At 42.5% G+C, this 20,243-nt stretch overlaps 1 long non-coding RNA gene across 2 annotated transcripts in view; it reads right to left on the bottom strand.

Moving 5' to 3' along the window:
* Positions 1 to 20,243, bottom strand: part of LOC135905368 (uncharacterized) — a 42,920-nt gene that overhangs the window by 13,451 nt on the left and 9,226 nt on the right. For both annotated transcript variants that reach the window (XR_011512473.1, XR_010565395.1), the window contains exon 2: positions 6,193 to 6,325. This is a non-coding gene — a long non-coding RNA (uncharacterized lncRNA). The remainder of the gene's footprint in view (positions 1 to 6,192; positions 6,326 to 20,243) is intronic.

Raw genomic sequence — 20,243 nt, 5'->3', positions numbered from 1 at the left:
ATTCCTTCATTCATCTCTTTCGCGCTTCTTGCCACGGGTCGCAGCGTCCGAATTGCTGCCGACCCGTAATGACTTTATGACTGTTAATTTCTTGGTACTCTCACTGGAAATAATGTAAATAAACCTCCAGTTTTCATCCCGACGTCCTCCTCAACCTCGGCCAACTCCCGCACCCAACGGCAAGGTCCAAAATATCTGGGGAAGAGCAATTGGGATTGTCCTCCAGATCCAACAGTGCAGGCACCCCTGCTCATAATTTTTCAGCCGACAAAGAGCAATCGAACGTTTTCTTCCATCTCATGACGTCTTTGCTTTATTGTCTCACTCTGTGCATTCGCCTAAATTGTGGATTGCACCTCAGGATAGCTTGGGACCGGTGTGGTGCATAAATTATATATTACACTACTTTAACCTTGCAACCTGTGCGGCGCACAGTCTAAACATTGCATGATATTGTATGTTGCATTGTTATAATCTAAAGGCAATTCTGCGAGTGTAATTCGGTTACATAACATTTATTCATCGCTTTCCGTACGCTTCGTTTCGCATACATTCTAGTGTATCTGTTTTCATTCAGCATATTTCGCTTGTTAACTTGCCTTTCAATACAATGTGTCTTATTTAGGGGTGCGCAGTAAGAATTACTAATTTTACTAGAGCGCAAAGATGTTCTGAATGGCATGACCCTTCATTTGTAGTCCTATAAGGGCCCTTATAATATAGTAAAGAATTACACGGATCCAGCGCACACGTTAGAGTTTAGTAACCACATTAACAAGCTTCGCTTGTTAATGTGGTTACTAATATTCTATACGCCCAGGAACGATGCGTTGTGCTTACTTTCACCACACACAGCGCGATACCTCATGCAATGTTCATAGTAGCCAACCCAAAAAAGCTCAAAACATTATTCTAATACAACATTTGCACTCATGCACAACAATGTTCATAAGCTGCGCCGAAATAGAAACACCCAGTTAGGCGTATGCGTAGTCTGACATGTTTACGCACCGGTGTTACGAGTGAGAAACACGTTATCTGTGCCGGGAGAGTAATGATGACAGGTGAGCTCACGTGTGAACGTGCTAATTATCCATTCTGTAACACTGGCCAACATCGGCTACAAACCCGGTGCCATGTACCCAATTGATTAATGTATGAAAATCAAGTAACTAAAATGGGCCTTGGATATAAACTGCGATTTTAACACTACGTTTCCGCGCGTTAGATGTATCTATGAGCGGACACTTTACATTCAGGTTTTATGTCGGGATTGATCTTTATGTTACATGGAAAGGAAATGCGCCCTCTGGCATCGTTTTGTTGGTCAGCGCAGACGGATAGTATAAACTCGTTTGACAAAGGTTGTATTCAGGGCATATGTAGGCTTCGCACATATGCCTACATATGTAGCGCTCTAGACACTGACCTATTCTGCAGCCAAAGCCACGCCAAACAACGGTAGGTAAGGAAAATAAAGCCTGGCGTTATGAAACACAATGAACGCAAGAAAAAGGTTGATGCTGCAAAAATAACTCGCAAGCAGAACATAATGTATTTAAAGACATCGTTAAGCAGCGTATCTTTTAACATTGCTCACAGCTGTCTGGATGTCGTCCTTCCTCCAATTCTTAGTGCGCTAAAAAAATGATATAATGGGGACAAAGCGATTATACACCGTATTTCCGACTATAACCAAGCCTAAAGTGTTCTCATTGGCAATATTTGTTTGTCTTGTGGTCAAAAGGCTGAACGTCCTTACTTGGGAATGTGAAACAGGCAATTATCGACTTTCTTTGCGGGCGCCCATAGAGCAAGGAAGTAACGTTATACAAACGCGTTTTCTTTTTACATTGAAGACGGAACTTTGATATAAAAAGTTCAGAAACGTTACCCGAATCCCTTTACTACAGATCAACTATACTTGCCCGGACGGACATGATTTGCAAGATAAAACAAAGTAATCCATTGACTAAATAAAATATTTGCTTTAACTAGTTTCTCAGTTATCAACCTTACAGCACATGTTTGCATTGAAAAGTTCAAGAGAATTGTCACAAAAGTCTAGCTCCGGGCTTTATCAGATTCGTTTTCGGGCTTGTGCGCGGAGGTGTCACGACGATTTCAACACAAGGAAGCAACTTCTCAGCACATGCCATACAGGAGAAGCCATTTGACTTCAAATGCACTCGGATCGGGTAGTAATCGGTGTGGCCACTAGGTGGCGACTGACAGTGTGGAGTTGCCATCGTCCAAGCGTCATTTTACACGGCCCTGCCACGTCACAAATGCGTTGCACGACCAGCCGCGATGGCGCAATTCTGCATGAATTCATCGAATTATTTTATGTCACATATTTCGCCTTGCATGACCATCTTTAAATGCTGAGACACAGAGCTAGACTTCATGACGATCCTCCTAATTTTTTCCATGTAAACATGTACCTTAAAGGTTTTAACTCAGATATTAAATAATGTGATTGGTTTTTGTAGTAAGTAGTATTGCATGGACTTTTCTTACGAAATATGTCCATCTGGGCACATTGTTAATCGGTGGTGACGTGACACAAATAACTTTTTCGGGCGTTCTTTTTAAGATATATAAGAAGTAAAAGAGAATACGGTGCAAGAGTTAATTGTGTTTAGAGATATATCATCTTGCAAGGCGTGAGCCTACTTTTGCGCTAAAACACATCTTTAGCTGAACTATCGTAGCTGATATACAAAAAGAAAGTAAACGATATTCGAAATTACAACGTGCGATAGGATGAGGAAGCAGTAAAAAGTGGCCACATGCTGAAGTCAATAAGAAAGCTCGGCACAGCGCACCGCAAGGACTATGCAGTGAACGATAGACAGGGCAATGTCATCTGCAATTCCTATATTAAGCAACAGCGATGCAAAAGAAGCAGGAGGGTTCTATAATAACCTGTACAGTACCAAAGGCAGCCACACAACCATCATTGGAAGTAGTGATGAACAGGATACTGGGACTCTTCTATAACTATCAATGAAGTTACTAGGAACTTGCGTGACAAGTGCAGGGGTAAAGCAGCAGGAAAAGATGGAATAACAGTCGATTTGTGCCCTGATGGAGGATATATTATGCTTGAAATCCTTGTGGTCCTTCATATGTAATGCCCGACGACTTCAAGTGTACCAGAGAAATGTAATGCAAAAGGATAGACAGTTGGGCGAGTTGGTACGGTAACATGGTCTTGGCTTGTAGCGCGAAGTGAACGCGAACGCGCTCGTCCTGTCTGCTCCTTTCTGTGTCCGCGTTCACTTCGTGCTACAAGCCAAGACCATGTACCAGAGAGCCGGAAGAATGCCAACATTGAACTCATCCATAAGAAGAGAGAAGTTAAAGAATTTGAGAATTATAGGCCTGCTAGCTTTATTTCCGTGTTCTATAGCGTCTTATCTTATATATGTATAATATGTTATAAATCATAATAGTGAACAAGATAATTTTCAATAGAATCAGGGCAACACATGACTTCAATCAACCAAGACAACATGCTAGCTTCAGGAAAGGATATGCTACAATCAATCACGTCCATGTTATCAATCAGTAATTCAGAAATCTGCGGAGTACCATCAGCCACTTTATATGGCTTTAATAGATTATGAAAAGGTTTTTATTATGTAGCGATACCAGCCGTCATAGAGGCAATCCTTGAACAAGGAGTACAGAATGCATACGTGTACACCTCGGGCAATATCAAAAATTCCACAGCTGCACTGTGTCTCCACAAGAAACATAAAAAATTACTATCAAGGAAAGGGTCAGCCAAGGAGACACAATATCTCCAATACTATTCACTGCATCCTTAGAAGTGTTCGAACTATTAAACTTGAAGACTTGAGAATGAAGATCAACGGCGAATATCTCCACGTTCAGTTTGCAGTAGACAATGTCCTGTTCTGCAGCACTGGGGAAGATTTGCAAAAATGATTGAGGACCATTACCATGAAAGTGTAAGAGTACTGTTTACTACTACATACAGAATACAAAGGTAACGTTCAATAGCTTGGCAAGGGTACAAGAATGCACGATCACCACTAAGCCTCTAGAGTCTGCGCTGGAGTACGTATATATATATATGCATCTATTTAAACTTGATAGGAAACGTGAATTCGGAACCAATTCCTGTTGCTTCATTCAGACGCACAAAGGTATCCTCGTAAGGCAACTGCTTGACCGATAGAAATGAAGTTTGTTGCGTTTAGGAGAAATGTAAATACTATCAGCTGAGTGAAGCATACATTTAACTTGAAAACGAATTTTGTACAAAATTTGCAAAAAAATCTTCAGAAATAGAATCAAGCAGCAAGTTAAAAATATAAAACTGTGTACAAAAACCAGATACGGCAGCTCTGTAAACGTCGGCTGTTAGAGAATTTGAACAGACAGATTTCATATATCACTTTACAGCTGATGTATTGGTAAATTGGTTACGAGGGTTCTGCAAAACTGTGGCTGGAAACATAATGGTGCGTTTAAAACTGGCGGATAACACGTCAGTTTCATTCGCTTGAGATGTCAGACTAGGTGAAATTTACAAAATTTTGATATCGTCATTTGTTAATCAGTTAGGTTAGAGAACTTGATAATTTGGTTCTTTTAAATGTCGCCTTTTTAAACAATTCGAAGTAACATAATCCCCCTCCTCAAGAATAAAAATTAGTTGCCTTCAGGCACTGTATATTATTATTTTTTTCTTTTATATGAAACAAACCTCGTCAAATTATCTGTAGTGGGAGCCGAGCAAATGAATTCTTGCGATGTGGTGTACTGAGATAAAGCTGGCCGAGGTAAATAATGTCGTTCCAATAAACAGTTCCTGAAATCGCCTTCCTATCAGTTTAGAACGATGCTAACTGACACGCCTCTGTAGGTAGAACAGCGGGGTTAAAAGTCATGGTAATGCAGTCATTTCCGTTAAGTAGACATGAATTTACTACTTTCTTCGACTTAAATATCGTGATTGCAACATGTGCACGAAATTCAATGCTACAAAGTGAAGGAGTGAAACTTGGTATTTATCTATTCGAACAAAGCAATTCAAACAAAGCATAACTGGAACAGAGCTGTCACAGGTGATTTAAAAAGAAAACGAAAACCATTTCGAAAGAACATGACGCACTCATGATAGAAATATCGCGTTATGTCGTGGCAGCAGAGACAAATGGTTCAATAAAGGTTACAATTTTCAGAAATATTTCGCATTGACTATTGACGTTTATTTATTATCCCACACACATTAAACACCAGCCTGTCTTGAAGCACTGGTTGCAAGCTTGGTACTGCCGTTTCCTATATATTTCTGCATTAAACTTGCTAGGCTATTATCCGCTATGTACTTGATACCAGTTACCACGTTTAGGTACCTTCCCGTTTTGATGTGAGACTACAGAAACATAATCAGAAAGTTCAGAAAGGGAGAGACGGTTTTCTTGGGGTCCATTGCTCCCAATGCAAATGTAATCCACTCTTTGAAAAAAAAACGGAAATAATAGCAAGCAACGGGCAGGAAAACACTAGACTCATCACTGAGGCAGCGGCTATCGCAGAAGCCAACTGCGTTAGCAAACGATGCCTAGCATTGGTTGCTAAAGAATTTGCGTTCCTGGGGTCTGTATGTGGGACGCCGCCTTAAGCCTCGGCGCGGCCATGGTGCGCTCTTGTTTATTCTGCTCGATAGCCGGGGCCGCGGATGCGCGGATACGAGCGCCATCTGGATGATGTTGTTGAAGGAAATGAGCGCAGACCGCCGCTCTATGAGTGGTGTACCACTGGGAAAGGGCTTTATGTTTGAGGTTCCGCGTACCAGAATTATGTTTTCAGGTATATTCAAATTACAGTACGAGGCTATCATGTCTGTAGGTTATGCTTGGGTTGTACTTTACGATTTTTCTGACGCATATTACTTCGATGAATCCAATTAGTTCAGTAGCGCTTCTGTGCCACGTGGAGGGCCTGAGTGGCTGTGGTTTGGAACTATTTTTGATAAACGACGTCCGACCGAAGACGCCGACACCACATGTTATGCGACACGGGGCCCCTAACGCTTATGCGTTTGAAAGTAAATGCTGTATGTTTACTTTCTTCTACAATCGCTGATGGGACCATCCCTTAATAGTCTCAGTATGTGAAATGCGCACTGTTATAAAGGAATAAAAAACTTACTCAGGAATGGTTAGGTGACGGCCGGTCCAATAGGCGTAAGATTCATCTAGACCCCAGCTTTTCCAGCCACCTTCCACGGTACTGTTGAGGTATGTCTCAGCTACTGCAGTGAGATTCATCATATTGCAGGTACCTATAGGGAGAATGATATGGTGGTGTAATTGACATTCCACCACTACACAATCGCAGTGCTTTACCATCTACCACACTCTATTCCATGCACAATATATACTTCCATACCCCATCCATCCATCGTTCCGTACACACATGTGCATGTTGCTGACTGACATATTTACGAAAGGCAGTCAAAGAAATCGGTTTGTTTCGGCCACAACTTCGTTGGGCGCATCCGCCGCCATGTTGTGGTTATAATCACACCCACGCAGCTTGCTTGGCTTCCTTAATACGGCAATCAGGAATCTCTCACTGGCGCCGTCGAAGTATCTAACATGTGTATGCTCCTCATGAACGTGGTTGAGTAGCGCCGCAATACACCCAGAATTGATGCACTTAAATACTTTGCCTCATGCGCTAAAGACTACTTAAGACCCTTCTGCGTTGCGGGCTATAGACGCTTTGCCGGAAGTACCACAGTGGTTGCTTTTTAATGTCAAGTTGATGAACAATTTCTGTCTCTCCACACATTGTTAACAATTGACATGTAATCAAAACCCCAATTTCGTTTTCACTACGGCCAGTGACTTGCTTCATTCGTAGATTAGGCTTTACCTGACCTGCCTGTATTCTACTGAACTCTCGACTACATATTCGTTGTTTCTTTGCAGGGATCATGTGTCATGGGGAAAGGAACCTATGGGTTGCGCAAGAAGTGACTAAGCAAGCAGATTTTGCCACCTCTGAGCATCGGCAAATGGGCTTCAAGTGTGCTCCACGTACACAAAAGCTCATTAGCAACGGTCACGCGTGAAGCAGGCATCGCGTATTATTCTGAAGTACTAAAGCGCCAAACAGACGACATAAGAAGAGACACGGACGAGCGCTTACACTTCGCTTATTGGCGCTTTAGTACTTCAGTAACATGCACCAACAAGCCCAACAAAAACTCCTACATGTATTATTCTCTCCGCTTTGTCCTGGTCTGTGTGCTGCTTCACCCGCACGGTGTGATGATAAGCAGACAAAAGTTAATGTTCACCTTGGAGCCGAATGCTTTAAACACTGTGGCGCCATGTATTACACTTGAACACTAACGGCTTTCCCGTGTTCTACTGGCAACACTGCGAAATCACACACCGCTTGAATCGAGCTACGGCTGGTCGCCCGAGTGGCACTGGTGGTGGTGATGGAACGTGGATCTTTGAATTGAATTGAATGGCCTTTATTTCCATAAGCATACAATTTATGGGGCATTTCACGAAAATGTTGCACACAGCAACTTCACGAGCCTGAAAACCCAGTCTGAAGGCTGCAGCGGCAGCCACAGGCACTGATTCAGGACCGACCACACAAACAATGCATTGCAATGCGATACAATGTTATCTACCGTTTTTCATTTTCGAGCACAGATCTTAGGCGCCCGTTCCTGCGGCGAGCGTCGTAGGCGACGGCGGCGTAACTGAGCGAACGAGCAAAACAGCGAAAGATGAAAGAGGGAACGCAGAGCGGCAGGTGAATAACGCAAGCCGCCAACGGCGGAGACCAATGAGAGTGGCTTCTTCAGTGACGTGCGCGCGGGAAACTGGTTTGATGCGGACCCGCCCGATCACTCGATGCGTACTCGTATCAGGTCTCGACCGGACCGCTCGTTTCCTACTATCGTCTTTTCTCGTCAACTCTCGCTCGCGCTTGTTTGGTTACCTTGGTTTGATGTCGTTCGCACTTGTTTCGGTTGTCATGGCTTGCAATTGCTTTGTAGTCTGATTGTATGCGCGACACAAATTGTATACTTTATGGAAGCCAAGCAGCACCAGCGATTACACTGGAACCTTCGATGAGTTATGTGTAAAAGCGGACGCGCTTGACGCGCATATCAGATTTTCAACGATCGTTTCACAATATACCGCGAAATGAAAACACCTATAGAGCTGCGCTCAAATTTCGCATTAGGAAGTATCGTAATCGTGGGTGAATTTTTTTCAAGGTTCGGAAACGTTTTTCTAAACTCTTGTGGATAGTTCCACGCTCCTGCAACCGCTGCAATAGTGTTAGAATGTTGGACCGGTGCAAAGTGTGCGGAGAGACTCTTCCAGACGATGGGCGTGGCATGATGACATGTATGGACGTGAACATGCTTACCGCATCTGCAACTGCTCTGGCTGCTCTGAAACTACGTTCAATGGAAACGGCACGAAAGGTCGCGGGACATGCCGATCTGTACAGTGCGGGACGATGAAAACAGAAACTAGGGACAACGTTAGCACATTTTATGTGTTCCCCTTCTTCGCAGAAATGACTCGTAAACGAGATGAACTTGTCAGCTTGTCGTCGCAAGCAGAGGAAGTTGAAGCTTCTATCGACCTAATGCCGAAGACGTATGACAAAATTCTTGGCCGACAATAAAACAAGAGAAGGAAATCAGTAGTCTAAGAAAGCGTGTTACTGATCTCGACAGAAACCGTGGCCCATGTAATGATGAAGTTCTTAAAACTGAAGTGCACAACCTTAAATGGTGCAGCAGATTAAACGTTGAAGAGCATGACATACCGGTCACAAAAATTAGTGTTTGTTAGGCAGATTGAATAACGTGGCTAAAGCTTTCAACGCGCTTGTCCTGACATGCAATTATGTTGAGACTGTTCATGATCTTCCAGCAAAGCATGAAAATGTACCAGAAATTATTGTCTAATTTACGCGAGAGTCAACACGTGACACGTCTTGTATTGTTGAAAACATTGCGTAACAAAACCGAGACTTACTAGGAGTGGCTAGCGCGCAACGTCTACCTGTTCACATGGAATGCAAATAGAAAAATTTTGGCGATGAAAAATGAAGGTGAGCGTGCAATATACCTGAGAAGCGTGGCAAGCTTTGAAAAGCTGTGCGATAGCCCAAGCACGTAATGCAAATTTACTTCAAGTTCTTTTTCATTACTATTTAAACGTATACCATGGAATCTGTGCTCAACCAGCCAGTAGACTGAGTGCAGTTAGAAAGGTTCAGTGCTTTAATTGCACTCATAATAATTTAAGATCAGGTCATTATAAAAGTAAGGAACTTGATCGTTTTTATTGAAACTCAAGTATGGCCTTGATGTCGTGATGTTCTCTCAAACGTGGTTTATTTCATAAGAGGGTGTTTGCCGAGATCCGATTTACAAAAGTTACCACATCAGTGGTTCTCAGAAGCGAGGCGGTGGTGTTTTGATGCTGATGTCGACGGCAATGAATTCTGAACTGCTTTTTGATTTACTTGTACTTCCCCTAATTACGAAGTTCTTACAACATAGCCTGGCGTGCTAAATCTTTGTTTGTGTTATCGGCCCCCTTGAAGTAAGTGTTCAGGTCTTTCCTCATTTCAAGATGCATTTTTGGACTAGGTGAACAGAAGTCTACATCAACTAACTTTAGTTGACTTTTCAGACTTTTCAGACATTTCAATGGATTCCTGCTCACTGTGGCATTGTCGGCAACAACCTAGCAGACAAGGCTGCCCGGTCTGCCCACGAAGATACCCAGACGCGTTCCATACCTTTGGCGAGGTCTGATGCTGCCAGGGAACTTCGCCTACATGCACGCAAAAAGTCGCAAGATCTCTGGAGTTCAGCTGCCTTCAACTGCCGATTATATAAACTGGACCCCACGCTACGGCTACAAGTGCCATCTAGCCTTTCCCGCGGTGAAGCAACCTTGCTGTACCGCTTGTGGCTGGGAGTAGCATTCACAAACTCATATTGCTTTTGTTTGGGAATGGCCGAGAGCCCGATGTGCGATTCCTGTGGGTGCGAGGAGACCATCGAACACCTATTGTGTACCTGCCCCCGCTACGATGTACAACGCCTCTCTATGCAGGAAACTTTACACCGACTAGACTTACGACCTTTCAGCGAGTCAAAGATACTCGGACCGTGGCCAAACCCCTCACTGGCAAGAAAAGCGAATCGTGCATTACTGCAATACTTGAGGTACACCGGTTTAAGAGACCGTTTATAGTGTCCCTGTGCATAGTGTCCCTCCCACACGTACACTGTGCTTACTCTCTCCCTTTCTTCTTCTTTCTATTCCCCTTTCCCCCACCCCCAGTGTAGGGTAGCAAACCGGATACTCTTCTGGTTGACCTCCCTGCCTTTCCTGTCCTTGCTTTCTCTCTCTCTCTCTCTCTCTCTCTCTCTCTCTCTCTCTCAGACTTTAATATTAATACATTGGAGTAAAATACTAATACTTCAGATTCAGAATCAATTCTGAATGGACAGCTCTGTGAATATGTCATAAGCACACTCACGAGGCTCGCAACAAGGACCTGCAGGGACTTTTTTGGGTCTCTTCGTCACAAATATGAACAGCTCTCAAGTGAAACCAGGTGCTATTGCTTGGGCTGTCAGAGACCATCTGCCGATATTTATCCGTGTAAAGCTCACTGTCCTAAAAAAACAACCAACAGTTTCTTACAGACTTACAAACAGAAGTGCGTCAGGCTAATTTAGGCATCACCTTGGCAGAATTAGTTGGAAATCTGTGCTCTAGAAAAGTGTCCACAACGCGGTTTGTGATAGCTTCTTCGAAATTTTTTCCTGAAGCATATTCCACTTCGTTTCTTTTCGAAACCTTTGCATGTTCAAATAAGTGTAGTAAGACGTCCATGATAAAGGAATTACTAAACGATATAAAGAAAGGAAATCAACGACAATTCTTCAAAATCGGGGTACCCCCTCAAGAATTTAAGACATACAATGAATACAGAAATTCGGTAACCATGGAACTTCGCTTGTCTAAACATCACTACCTCTTCAATCTGTTTAATTTGTCTGACATATGTTCTGACATATGTCTGACATATATGTCTGACATATGTTATGGAACACACTGAACTCGATGCTTGGAAATTCGTCCGAGTCAGTGATAGAAATTTTAGAGGAAAGTCTTCTGCTATCTAGTCGGGCACAGGCAGATGCAATTGATATTTTTTTTCAGTGTATGTCCAAACATTACCGGAGACTCCAGATACATCAACTGTTTTTGTCAAACATATTTCACAAAGGGAATTTCTGGCTTAAATTCTAGACTTAAGCAACAGTAAGACGACTTATGCATCAAGATTTCAAATAAAGCCTGTGAAACACGCCGTTGATATTCTAGCACCTTCTTTCACGCATATATTGAATTTAAGTTTCATACAGGAGTTTTTCCACGTGACATGCAGAACGTGAAAGTGACAGCAATATTTTAAAAAAAGGAATTAAGAATGGCATATATAGCTAAGTTGAGGCCAATGTTGATTTTGCCTATCTTCTCTAAAGGTTTAGAAAGGCTATTTTAAGACGTCTGACGTATTTCTTTGACTGCCAGATTCTCATGAAACTGGCCTATTATGCTTTATATGTATATAAAAAAATGATCAACTGAGCTTGCTCTTATAGAACAAAAGGAGTATATATTGAAACATTTTGAATTCCGAAACATGGTACTCGTATTGTTTTTTAACTTTACGAAGTTATTTCACATTATTCATCGCGTCGATTTATTAAAATAAGCTCGAATATTACAGTATTAATGGAGTCGCAAATTCTTTATTTATTATTAATTGCAAAATAGGTCCCAATTTGTTAAGACGGCAGGTGAATGTTCAGAAAATAAGCCACTAACGTCGGGCGTTCCTCGAGGTGTCATCTTTGGGTTCGTTCTTTTTGCACTTTAAATGAATGTAATAACTAATGTAACTAACTAACGCGGACGACATCAGTTTTCTTATTGTCTGCCAATCAGGTGCTAACATTACATTAGGAGCTAACAATGCAGGAACTAAGTTAAGCGACTAGGAAGCTCATAATTACCGAAATATTAACGCTATTAAAAGCGAAGCAATCCTGTTCCGTCCACACGACAAAGCAGTTAATCTCCCTCCTATTAATGTAAATGATAGTGAGATAGATCTAGTACCATCTGCCAATACGCTGGAAGTTTCCTTTGGTGAATACACGAATCGGGATGACCATGTTAGGTACATTGTCGTTAAATTGTCTGGAATCGTGGGTATACTGGGTCGCCACTCTTTTCAAATTGCTATCTCTATCAACATAAATCTACAGAATGTCCTCTTCCTACCCCAGAATAGCTGTGGACTTCTCATTTCGCTAACAACAACGAGCGGAAGCCTGAATAGAACTACGCGTTCACAAAAACAAAGAATTATCGGCCTAATATCCAAAGCTGTTATTCTTTCGCCCACAGTGGACCTTTTTCAGCAGCATAGTCTTATTCTGGCTTACTCAATACACAGTTATAAACCCTGATGACAGTACAAACTCACAATAACAAATAATGATGACGTAGTAATAAGGTCAGCCAAGCGAGTAGAAAATGTAACCTCTTATAAATACACGGAAAATGGAACAATGAAACGTTATAAATTGTTGCAAAATTTAGGGTAAACAAAAGCTGTAGTTCTGATTTTCCACAATGTAAAACCCCATGTAAAATGGAAAAATAGAAACATTGACTTGGCTAATACTTCGTTAACCGAACTGAGAAGGTAATCAATAGAAACCCACTGGTGGTGAATTTCTGTTAGCAGGTGACAAAATTCTGTTTTGTGTGCATTTGGACTTTTTAAAATCTACGATATGGTACTGCTTTATAGTTATGTTTTTTTTCTTTCGATTTATTTTAAGCAGATATCTAATTTCTAGAACCTTCATTAGGAAAGATCATTGCTTTGAATTGTGTGTTGTAGTGTATTGCGTTCGTGACCAATCCTCCGTGTGCTGCTGAGTGTTGAGGGCACGAGGTCTCATCAGCTGTCATAAACAACTTTTTTTTTTGCTGGTCACCCACAGCGTTACCTTTCTTGGTGAGTGCTGCACGTAAATTAAAATTCAAATATGAAGCAACGCATGCGTACGCAGTTTCGCGCACCATGCGGACTCCGAAAACGACCAATTCATAGAACAAATTTTGGAGGCCACAGTCTTCTTAACTGTGGCGGACGAAGACGGCGTTGTGTGTGTGGTTAAGTATTTTGATGTCAAGACCGTCTTAGCTGAATTCAGGTGGCATTGTACAAACCTATCATATTGTGAATGCTAAGATTGCTAATAAACACAATGCCGTGAAAGAGCTCAATCTCTATATCTACCATTCTCAAGCATTGCTAAGAAAATTCCTCCAATTTCATTGCAGCACACTGATTATATTTAGTCTTTGTGCTGGCTAAAAAATGAAGCTGCCTATTCCCAAGACAATATATTTACCAGCGTTACAAGCAATAAGAGTGAAAGTGGAAGCTTGTTGCAAACTGATCTAAAGTTTAAGCACATATGCACTCAAGATGAATGGAAGCAGAAACGGCACTATCTGAACGAACGCATTTGCATAAACTGCAAATGACCAGCTTCTGATGAGGGAGGTGCGCTCCTAGAGCAGTAGTTTAGGTAAAGTTCGGTGACATGGCGAAATTACAGGGTGAGGAGCACGACTTCAGTATAAAGGGAGAGGCTGACAGTTCGTTGCGGTATTACTAGAACTACAGTGCACGGCCTGTGGATCATTATATGTTCAAATCCGTGTGGTGGCGACTATCTATGGGCGCTGACAATGCCTGATATTTAAATTTAAGAACGTAGGCAAGGCACAAAAGAAGGACTTATCTGAGGAAATGTAGAAGGCGTGGTATGAGGTACTAGTTTTCTAGCATGCCACTCTGCTCAGAGGAAAGGGGCAGAGCACAGGGGTAATAGTCATGGTAAGGATAGCCAGCGGGAGGGGGGGAGGGGCGACTACATACCATTTATATGTTACTAAAAGGCATTCGACTTCGTAGAAATGACCAGGAGTCATGGCGTAACAATACACTACGGAAATTAGACGACAATTTATTTATAAACATTTATCACGATTCCATACCCATCCTTCATTCTCCACCAGATAATTTGGAAAACTCTTTATGAAGTGCGTCAGGAAAAGAGACACGATCTCTTCAATGATATACACACTGGGAAGGAATAGGGTTGAGGATCAAGGGGAAATATGTCAACAACTTGAGATTTGCAGATGACACTGTACTGTTCAGTAATGCTAGAGATCACGTTCACCAAATGACAGAATGCATGACCTTAGCTGAGGAAGTGTACAAGTCTGACGAGTAATATCTGTGAAGCCAAAGACCAAGTTCAATAATGTAATCGCTGTAGGGGTTGAAGGACGGACTCCGGGATGAAAACACAACTTGGGAGGGTTTATTCTACATTATGTACAGGGAGGTGAGCGACAAGTAACACTTGTACAGTCATTACGGGCCGGCAGCAACTCGGACGCTGCCGCCCGCGGCAAGAAGTTCGAGAGAGGTGAATCAGGGAACCAGGGAATGTCCAGAATGCTCAGGTCTCTCTGGAAGGCTTCTTATAAACCCTTCGAGCACTGCAAGTCACGTCATGTTTGACCAATGGGAGAGTTCGCTCCGATGACGCCACTTTCAGCCAATGGTAGGCGCCCGTGTCGCGGTGTCACACCTGGCGGCTTTCTGCGGTCTTGCCTCGCAGACTGGCAATGCACTTCTAACGAGGAGAAGGGGAGGGCTGCTCATGCTCCATTGTCGGAGGCCCACCTGCTAATCCCGGCGGCGCACGACCTTGTTGGCACGTGAACTTGTTGCCTTAAACTTGTTTGCTCGGCCGCTCCTCTGGAATGCGCTTTCCTGCTTCTGCATTCCTCAATTAGCTGTGCTGCAATCCGATGTGGTCTGGGGAACTCGAAGTAATCGCAGGAAACAGCTCCATATCTAACATCGCTCAGTGGCCTCGCAAGAGAACAAAAATTATCGATTGGTAGACAGCCTTCAGAATCTGTGCACATTTACTTTTGTCTAGACAAATTAGTCATAGCGCACCTAGGTCATGAGAAGGCATGCCTACAGAAGGTAAAATTAATTCACCATCCCGCCCCTGCGTAAGTAGTATGTCCAGCGAAGCGGTTGAAAACCACCGTTTCAACTACTGAGGGGTTATGCAATGCATTATCGCTTTAGAGTAATGGTAGGGATGGTAATTTAGATTAGCTATAGTAATGTAAGTAATGGTAATCCTGATAGCACGCCACCGCCCATAGTAGTGCTGCAACAACACTGAAATCAGTTGCTAGGCTGCTTCTTTTATGTACGAAGCTGCCGTCGGAGCGGCAGCTTGCGCAACCGTTTACTCTTTACCGGAAAACGTAGCGAGGAGCGCCACGTGATTCGCATTGTTATGAAGAGTGTCTTATGATGCATTATGTGGTTCGGATAATTGTTTAGTGCTTGTTCTTTATTGAAACCTATGCTGTTCTGTATATTTTGTATACGATTCGCAAGAATGCATGCACTTCTCGCTTCACTTCGCTGACTGCTTGAAGCTTCTCCCTTACGGGGGTACGAGCACTGCTTCTGGCCCTGCACTGCCACCGGGATCGGCCCACATTTTTGCTTATGGACGCAGACACAAAAAACGCCGGCCAACTGGAGGCTAACAGCTTCGCTGTATCAGAATATGAGTTGGGGGGCAAGCGGCAAGCATTACCTAGCCATCACGAGCATCTTACCAATGTCCTTGAAACGAAAAGTGTGCAATCGTTGCCTTCTACCCGTGTTTACCTATTAACAAACGCACTGATTTATTCTTTTCTATCGGACTGCATTTCATCCGCTAAGGACTTAACGTTATCTCTCAGCTCAACGCGCTTGAATGATTCGGGACGTACTTACTCGAATGTTATCGTCGGTACTATCTGTGGCGTATGTTCTCGCCGAACATTGTGTAATCAGATGTATGCGTGACATGAATTGTACGCGTGCCTTCCTCTCTGGAAGGCACGCGGGCACAAAGGATGTCCCTAGAACATTCTACGAGTCGTGCATAAAAGCCCATGCGGTTGACCCGCAGATCAAATTTTTGACTGTCGCTGACTATGCTCACTGCTATCGTTGTTCTTGGCTGTTAGGTGCTTTGCTGGGCACAGGTGCGCCCAATAAAGAGTTAGTTGGGTGATTCAGAGTTTTCGCTACTGTGTTCTTCACCTTCCCTGCAATGTGACAATAGTAAACTGAAACTTCTAGGCTTAAGAAGAAACCAAAGACCATGCAACGAGCGATGGAAGGAAGAACTTCAGCCAGCACCTTGATAGACAGGAGATAGCGTAGTGGATAAGAAAGCAAACACGGGTTCTCGTTATTCTATTTGAGATTAGCATAAAATATATAGGTATGCTGGCCATGTACCGTGTAGGGCAGATGTCCATTGGCCTCCCGTATGAAAATGGTCATTGCCTTTATGTTTTCTTTATGTTTCCTTCTTGTGCCCTATGTGACCTTTATGATTCCTTGTCCTTTGTGTGACTCCGGGACGCCAACTTTGTGTCTACCACATGTTTACTCATCCTAACGTATACCTCGAGGAAGTGACCTTTATTATGCCTCTAGGATGTGTCCTTTATGTTTACGGCAGGATGTTAACTGGGTGTGTATTATGTGTTACCTGAGTGTACACTTGAGTGCACATGTAGGTGACATAGAGTGCACATAACAACTGTCTGTACATATAATACAGGCAGATATATCTGTACTTTGTGACAGCCGTTGATACACTCTGCAGAGTCATTGTAAGTACTAAATCTCTACTTATCATTTCCTTTGCCCCAAGAAAACAACCCTTGCTATAATTATTGTAGTATATGTGCCCTTTGTGTTTACGGTGGGATGTTACCTAGGTGTGCACTTCAGTGCACACGTAGGTAACATAGAGCATTAATCTATATATGGTGCATGCACTCTTTATATGTTACCTACATGTGCACTTGAGTGCACATGTAGGTAACAGAATGTGTGCAGTAAGCATCTTTTGCGAATAGTACAGTTAGAGCTATCTGTGCTGTATGTTAGTCACTGGCAGATTCAAGGAAAAGGCACTGCTTGCACCCCTCGCACTAGACATGCCGAGTGGAACTAATTGTGGCTATATTGTGCGGAAAATCGAGCACGCCATGAAATAGGATGGTGTATATAATGGTTTATGCCATGCATTCTCTTAATATATAAAGTATTTCTTACTTTTTCAACCTGCTATTCTCCAGTAGCAAGTCAAATGCAGAAATCTGCAGTATTTAACCTAATATGCAAGGATTTTATGAAAGTTTTGCGCCAGCTAGGCTATCAAATATAGTTGATTGAGTGTTTAAGACGGTTGTCATAGCAGCCGTCTTTCAGATGCTCCGCTTAGCAAATATTCGTCGGTAACTCGCTATCCAGCATCGTTTGGACTCCTGAAAACATTACAAGGCAGATAGACAAACATGCTTTTCTATTGCAAACAATTGTGGATGCGATGACCGTAGCCAAGCGACGAAGATTGTATGATGGCGAGGCCGATTGTATAGTGAGTGATTCATTTTACGGCAGCGAAGAAATAATAAAACTTCTTGCGCTATTATGCAACCGGTGCCGAGGGCAGTCCAGTGTAGCATACTGTATGAGCGCTGGCTGCCGCAAAGACAGATGAATGAAACTGCAATACTCATACTTTCATTAACCAGTTGTAGGCTATCTGACCTGACGCATGCAAGGGTCAGTGCTAAGACTAACATTTCTTTGCTACTTCCGGTACAGCGTTTCTGTCTAGTGAACACGGACGCCTGTGTACAAGCTGTCGTTTTAATTCAAGACATTTTTACGTGGAATGAGGCACGTGTAAATCACTGCAAAGTGTACTTTGCGATGGCACGAGCGAGATATTCATACGTCCGCGACCTAATGGGTAGAGCACCATGCTCTTGCACTGGGGAACTCGAAGTAAATCTGTCCTTTGAATACGAACTTTTTGAGTGATGTGACCCGAAATGACATACGGCAGCAACCAAAGTGACCGAGCGTAAGGTGGCTTGTATGAGGGAAATAATCGGGTGAAAAAAAGTCCTTTTATGAAGAAATTGGCCGCTGAACAATCGTTGGTAACTAAGATAGACCGTTCATATCAAACACAAACACGTATTCGCCCCGGCATATTATGCACGGGATACGTACTAACCGTACAATAATACACTGAAATACGTAATATATCGGAAAAATTTGGAAGTGGACCGTCGTTATTACGACACCAGTGCTGCTTCGCCGATGGTATCACGTCGATCGCAGTCATTCGCACAAATATTCGCCTTGGCATACATGGCATATTGTACGATGACATGACCGTGGTCATGTCCGTTTCTAATGAATCTTTTGAATCAGTGATGTCGTGAGGACTTTAAGTACCAAAAATACAATGATATTGCAATGCTGATCGCCGCATGCTTGATTAATCTTATGAACCACACATGACATTGCTCAGAAATAGGGGCAAATTGCACCTAAATAGCTCGCTGACCCTTTACAAGCGCTTTCAAAAATAGCTAGAGCACGGGGCGGGAAATGCGTTCCTTATCTGATGCAATACTCGGCATGTGATATTAGAGCAAAATTGAACGCTACTTATCTGTAAATTCAAAGTACAGTGAAGGATAATAAGTGTCGCAATTTGATAAGTAACGTTCGAGGTGCATATTCACTAGCTACACAAACTTCCCCGATTGCACAAATGTACAATTCCTATTGGCAGGTTGCTGCTGTGTGTGTGTGTGCGTGTGCGTGTGTGCGTGTGCGTGCGTATGCACTCACACAAGACTTCGCTGTATACATACTGCAACTCGTTGGATGTGCTGCATTCTTTATGCTGTTTTACGCAACCTACCGAGAGGCTTGTTCAGTCACTTTTGGGGGAAATCTGAAATTGTATGTGCTTCCATAATTCTGCAAGCATTGTGCGTGGCACGTGTCAAAAAATCACCGTGATAAACTGGTTCACAGCAGTAATTGATAAGTATATATGAGCACATTCAAAGATTAAATTAATAAAGAGCCAAACTTTAAGAAGAATGTGATGCTTTCCTTGAAATCAATTGATTATATATAGACCCTACCTATACGCGAAATCCTGCGAAGCGGGATATTGAAATGTTTTCTGAACGGTTTAAAAATATGGTTAAATTTTCCCCCATGTGAAATTTCCTTAATGCACTTTTTGGATGCAAAGAGCCACAAAGCCAAATTTTTGTCATATCAAGCCTATTCGCATTTTAAATTGGCATCTCGATTCATTCACATCCTGCAAATATATTTGCAACTGACTCGAATGCTTTCACAACAGAATAAAATCATGGTTCGGCAAAGGATCTTTGTGACGCTTTTGTGAAAGTGCTGCTTGTTGCATTCAGAAGGTGAATGGTGTTATTTACCTGAAATTATTTACAGCTGCACAGACTTGGATATTTTGGTTAGCTTTTTTATGCCCTAAACTGTCATCAAAGCCACTTAAGATTGCAGGGGCACATCCCGATTTTTTCAGCGTCAGACATTGTTGCGCACAAAAGGTAAAGTTTACCTTAGAGCTGTTCTTGTCTGAGGCTTTCGCCAGTAAATATTACTTCGATTGGCAAGTCTCGCTAAAATATTCAATATATCCAAAGTTTGAAGAATTTCACTATATTAAATTTATCACATCTGATTACATGTAAATTTTATATAAATGCGGCGTGAGAGGTTCATGATGTTAGAGTATAAACTATTTATATTTTTAAGTACATGTAAATATTTGTATTGCTACCTACCTATTACTGCCTACCTATTACTACTATTAGTAATAGTAATGCTACTATCTATTTGTATTGCCTAACATTTCGGGCATTATGTTCCAAACAAGTGTAGGTCTTTATTGCACTGGTTCATTGTGTGCAATCGCTCTACGGGAATAAATTATTCCATTGCAGAGGAAAAGCCACATCAGCAGCAGTACAGCGATGCACCAAGCGATTCACTGCCCTTTGAGGAGCTTTGAAATGCCATAAACAAATGACAACTGGCCCTCCAGGATTTGCGTGACCAGT

The sequence above is a fragment of the Dermacentor albipictus genome, chromosome 3 (assembly GCF_038994185.2).
Source record: "Dermacentor albipictus isolate Rhodes 1998 colony chromosome 3, USDA_Dalb.pri_finalv2, whole genome shotgun sequence".
NCBI lineage: Eukaryota > Metazoa > Arthropoda > Arachnida > Ixodida > Ixodidae > Dermacentor > Dermacentor albipictus.
This window is presented reverse-complemented; position numbering and strand designations above follow the sequence as displayed.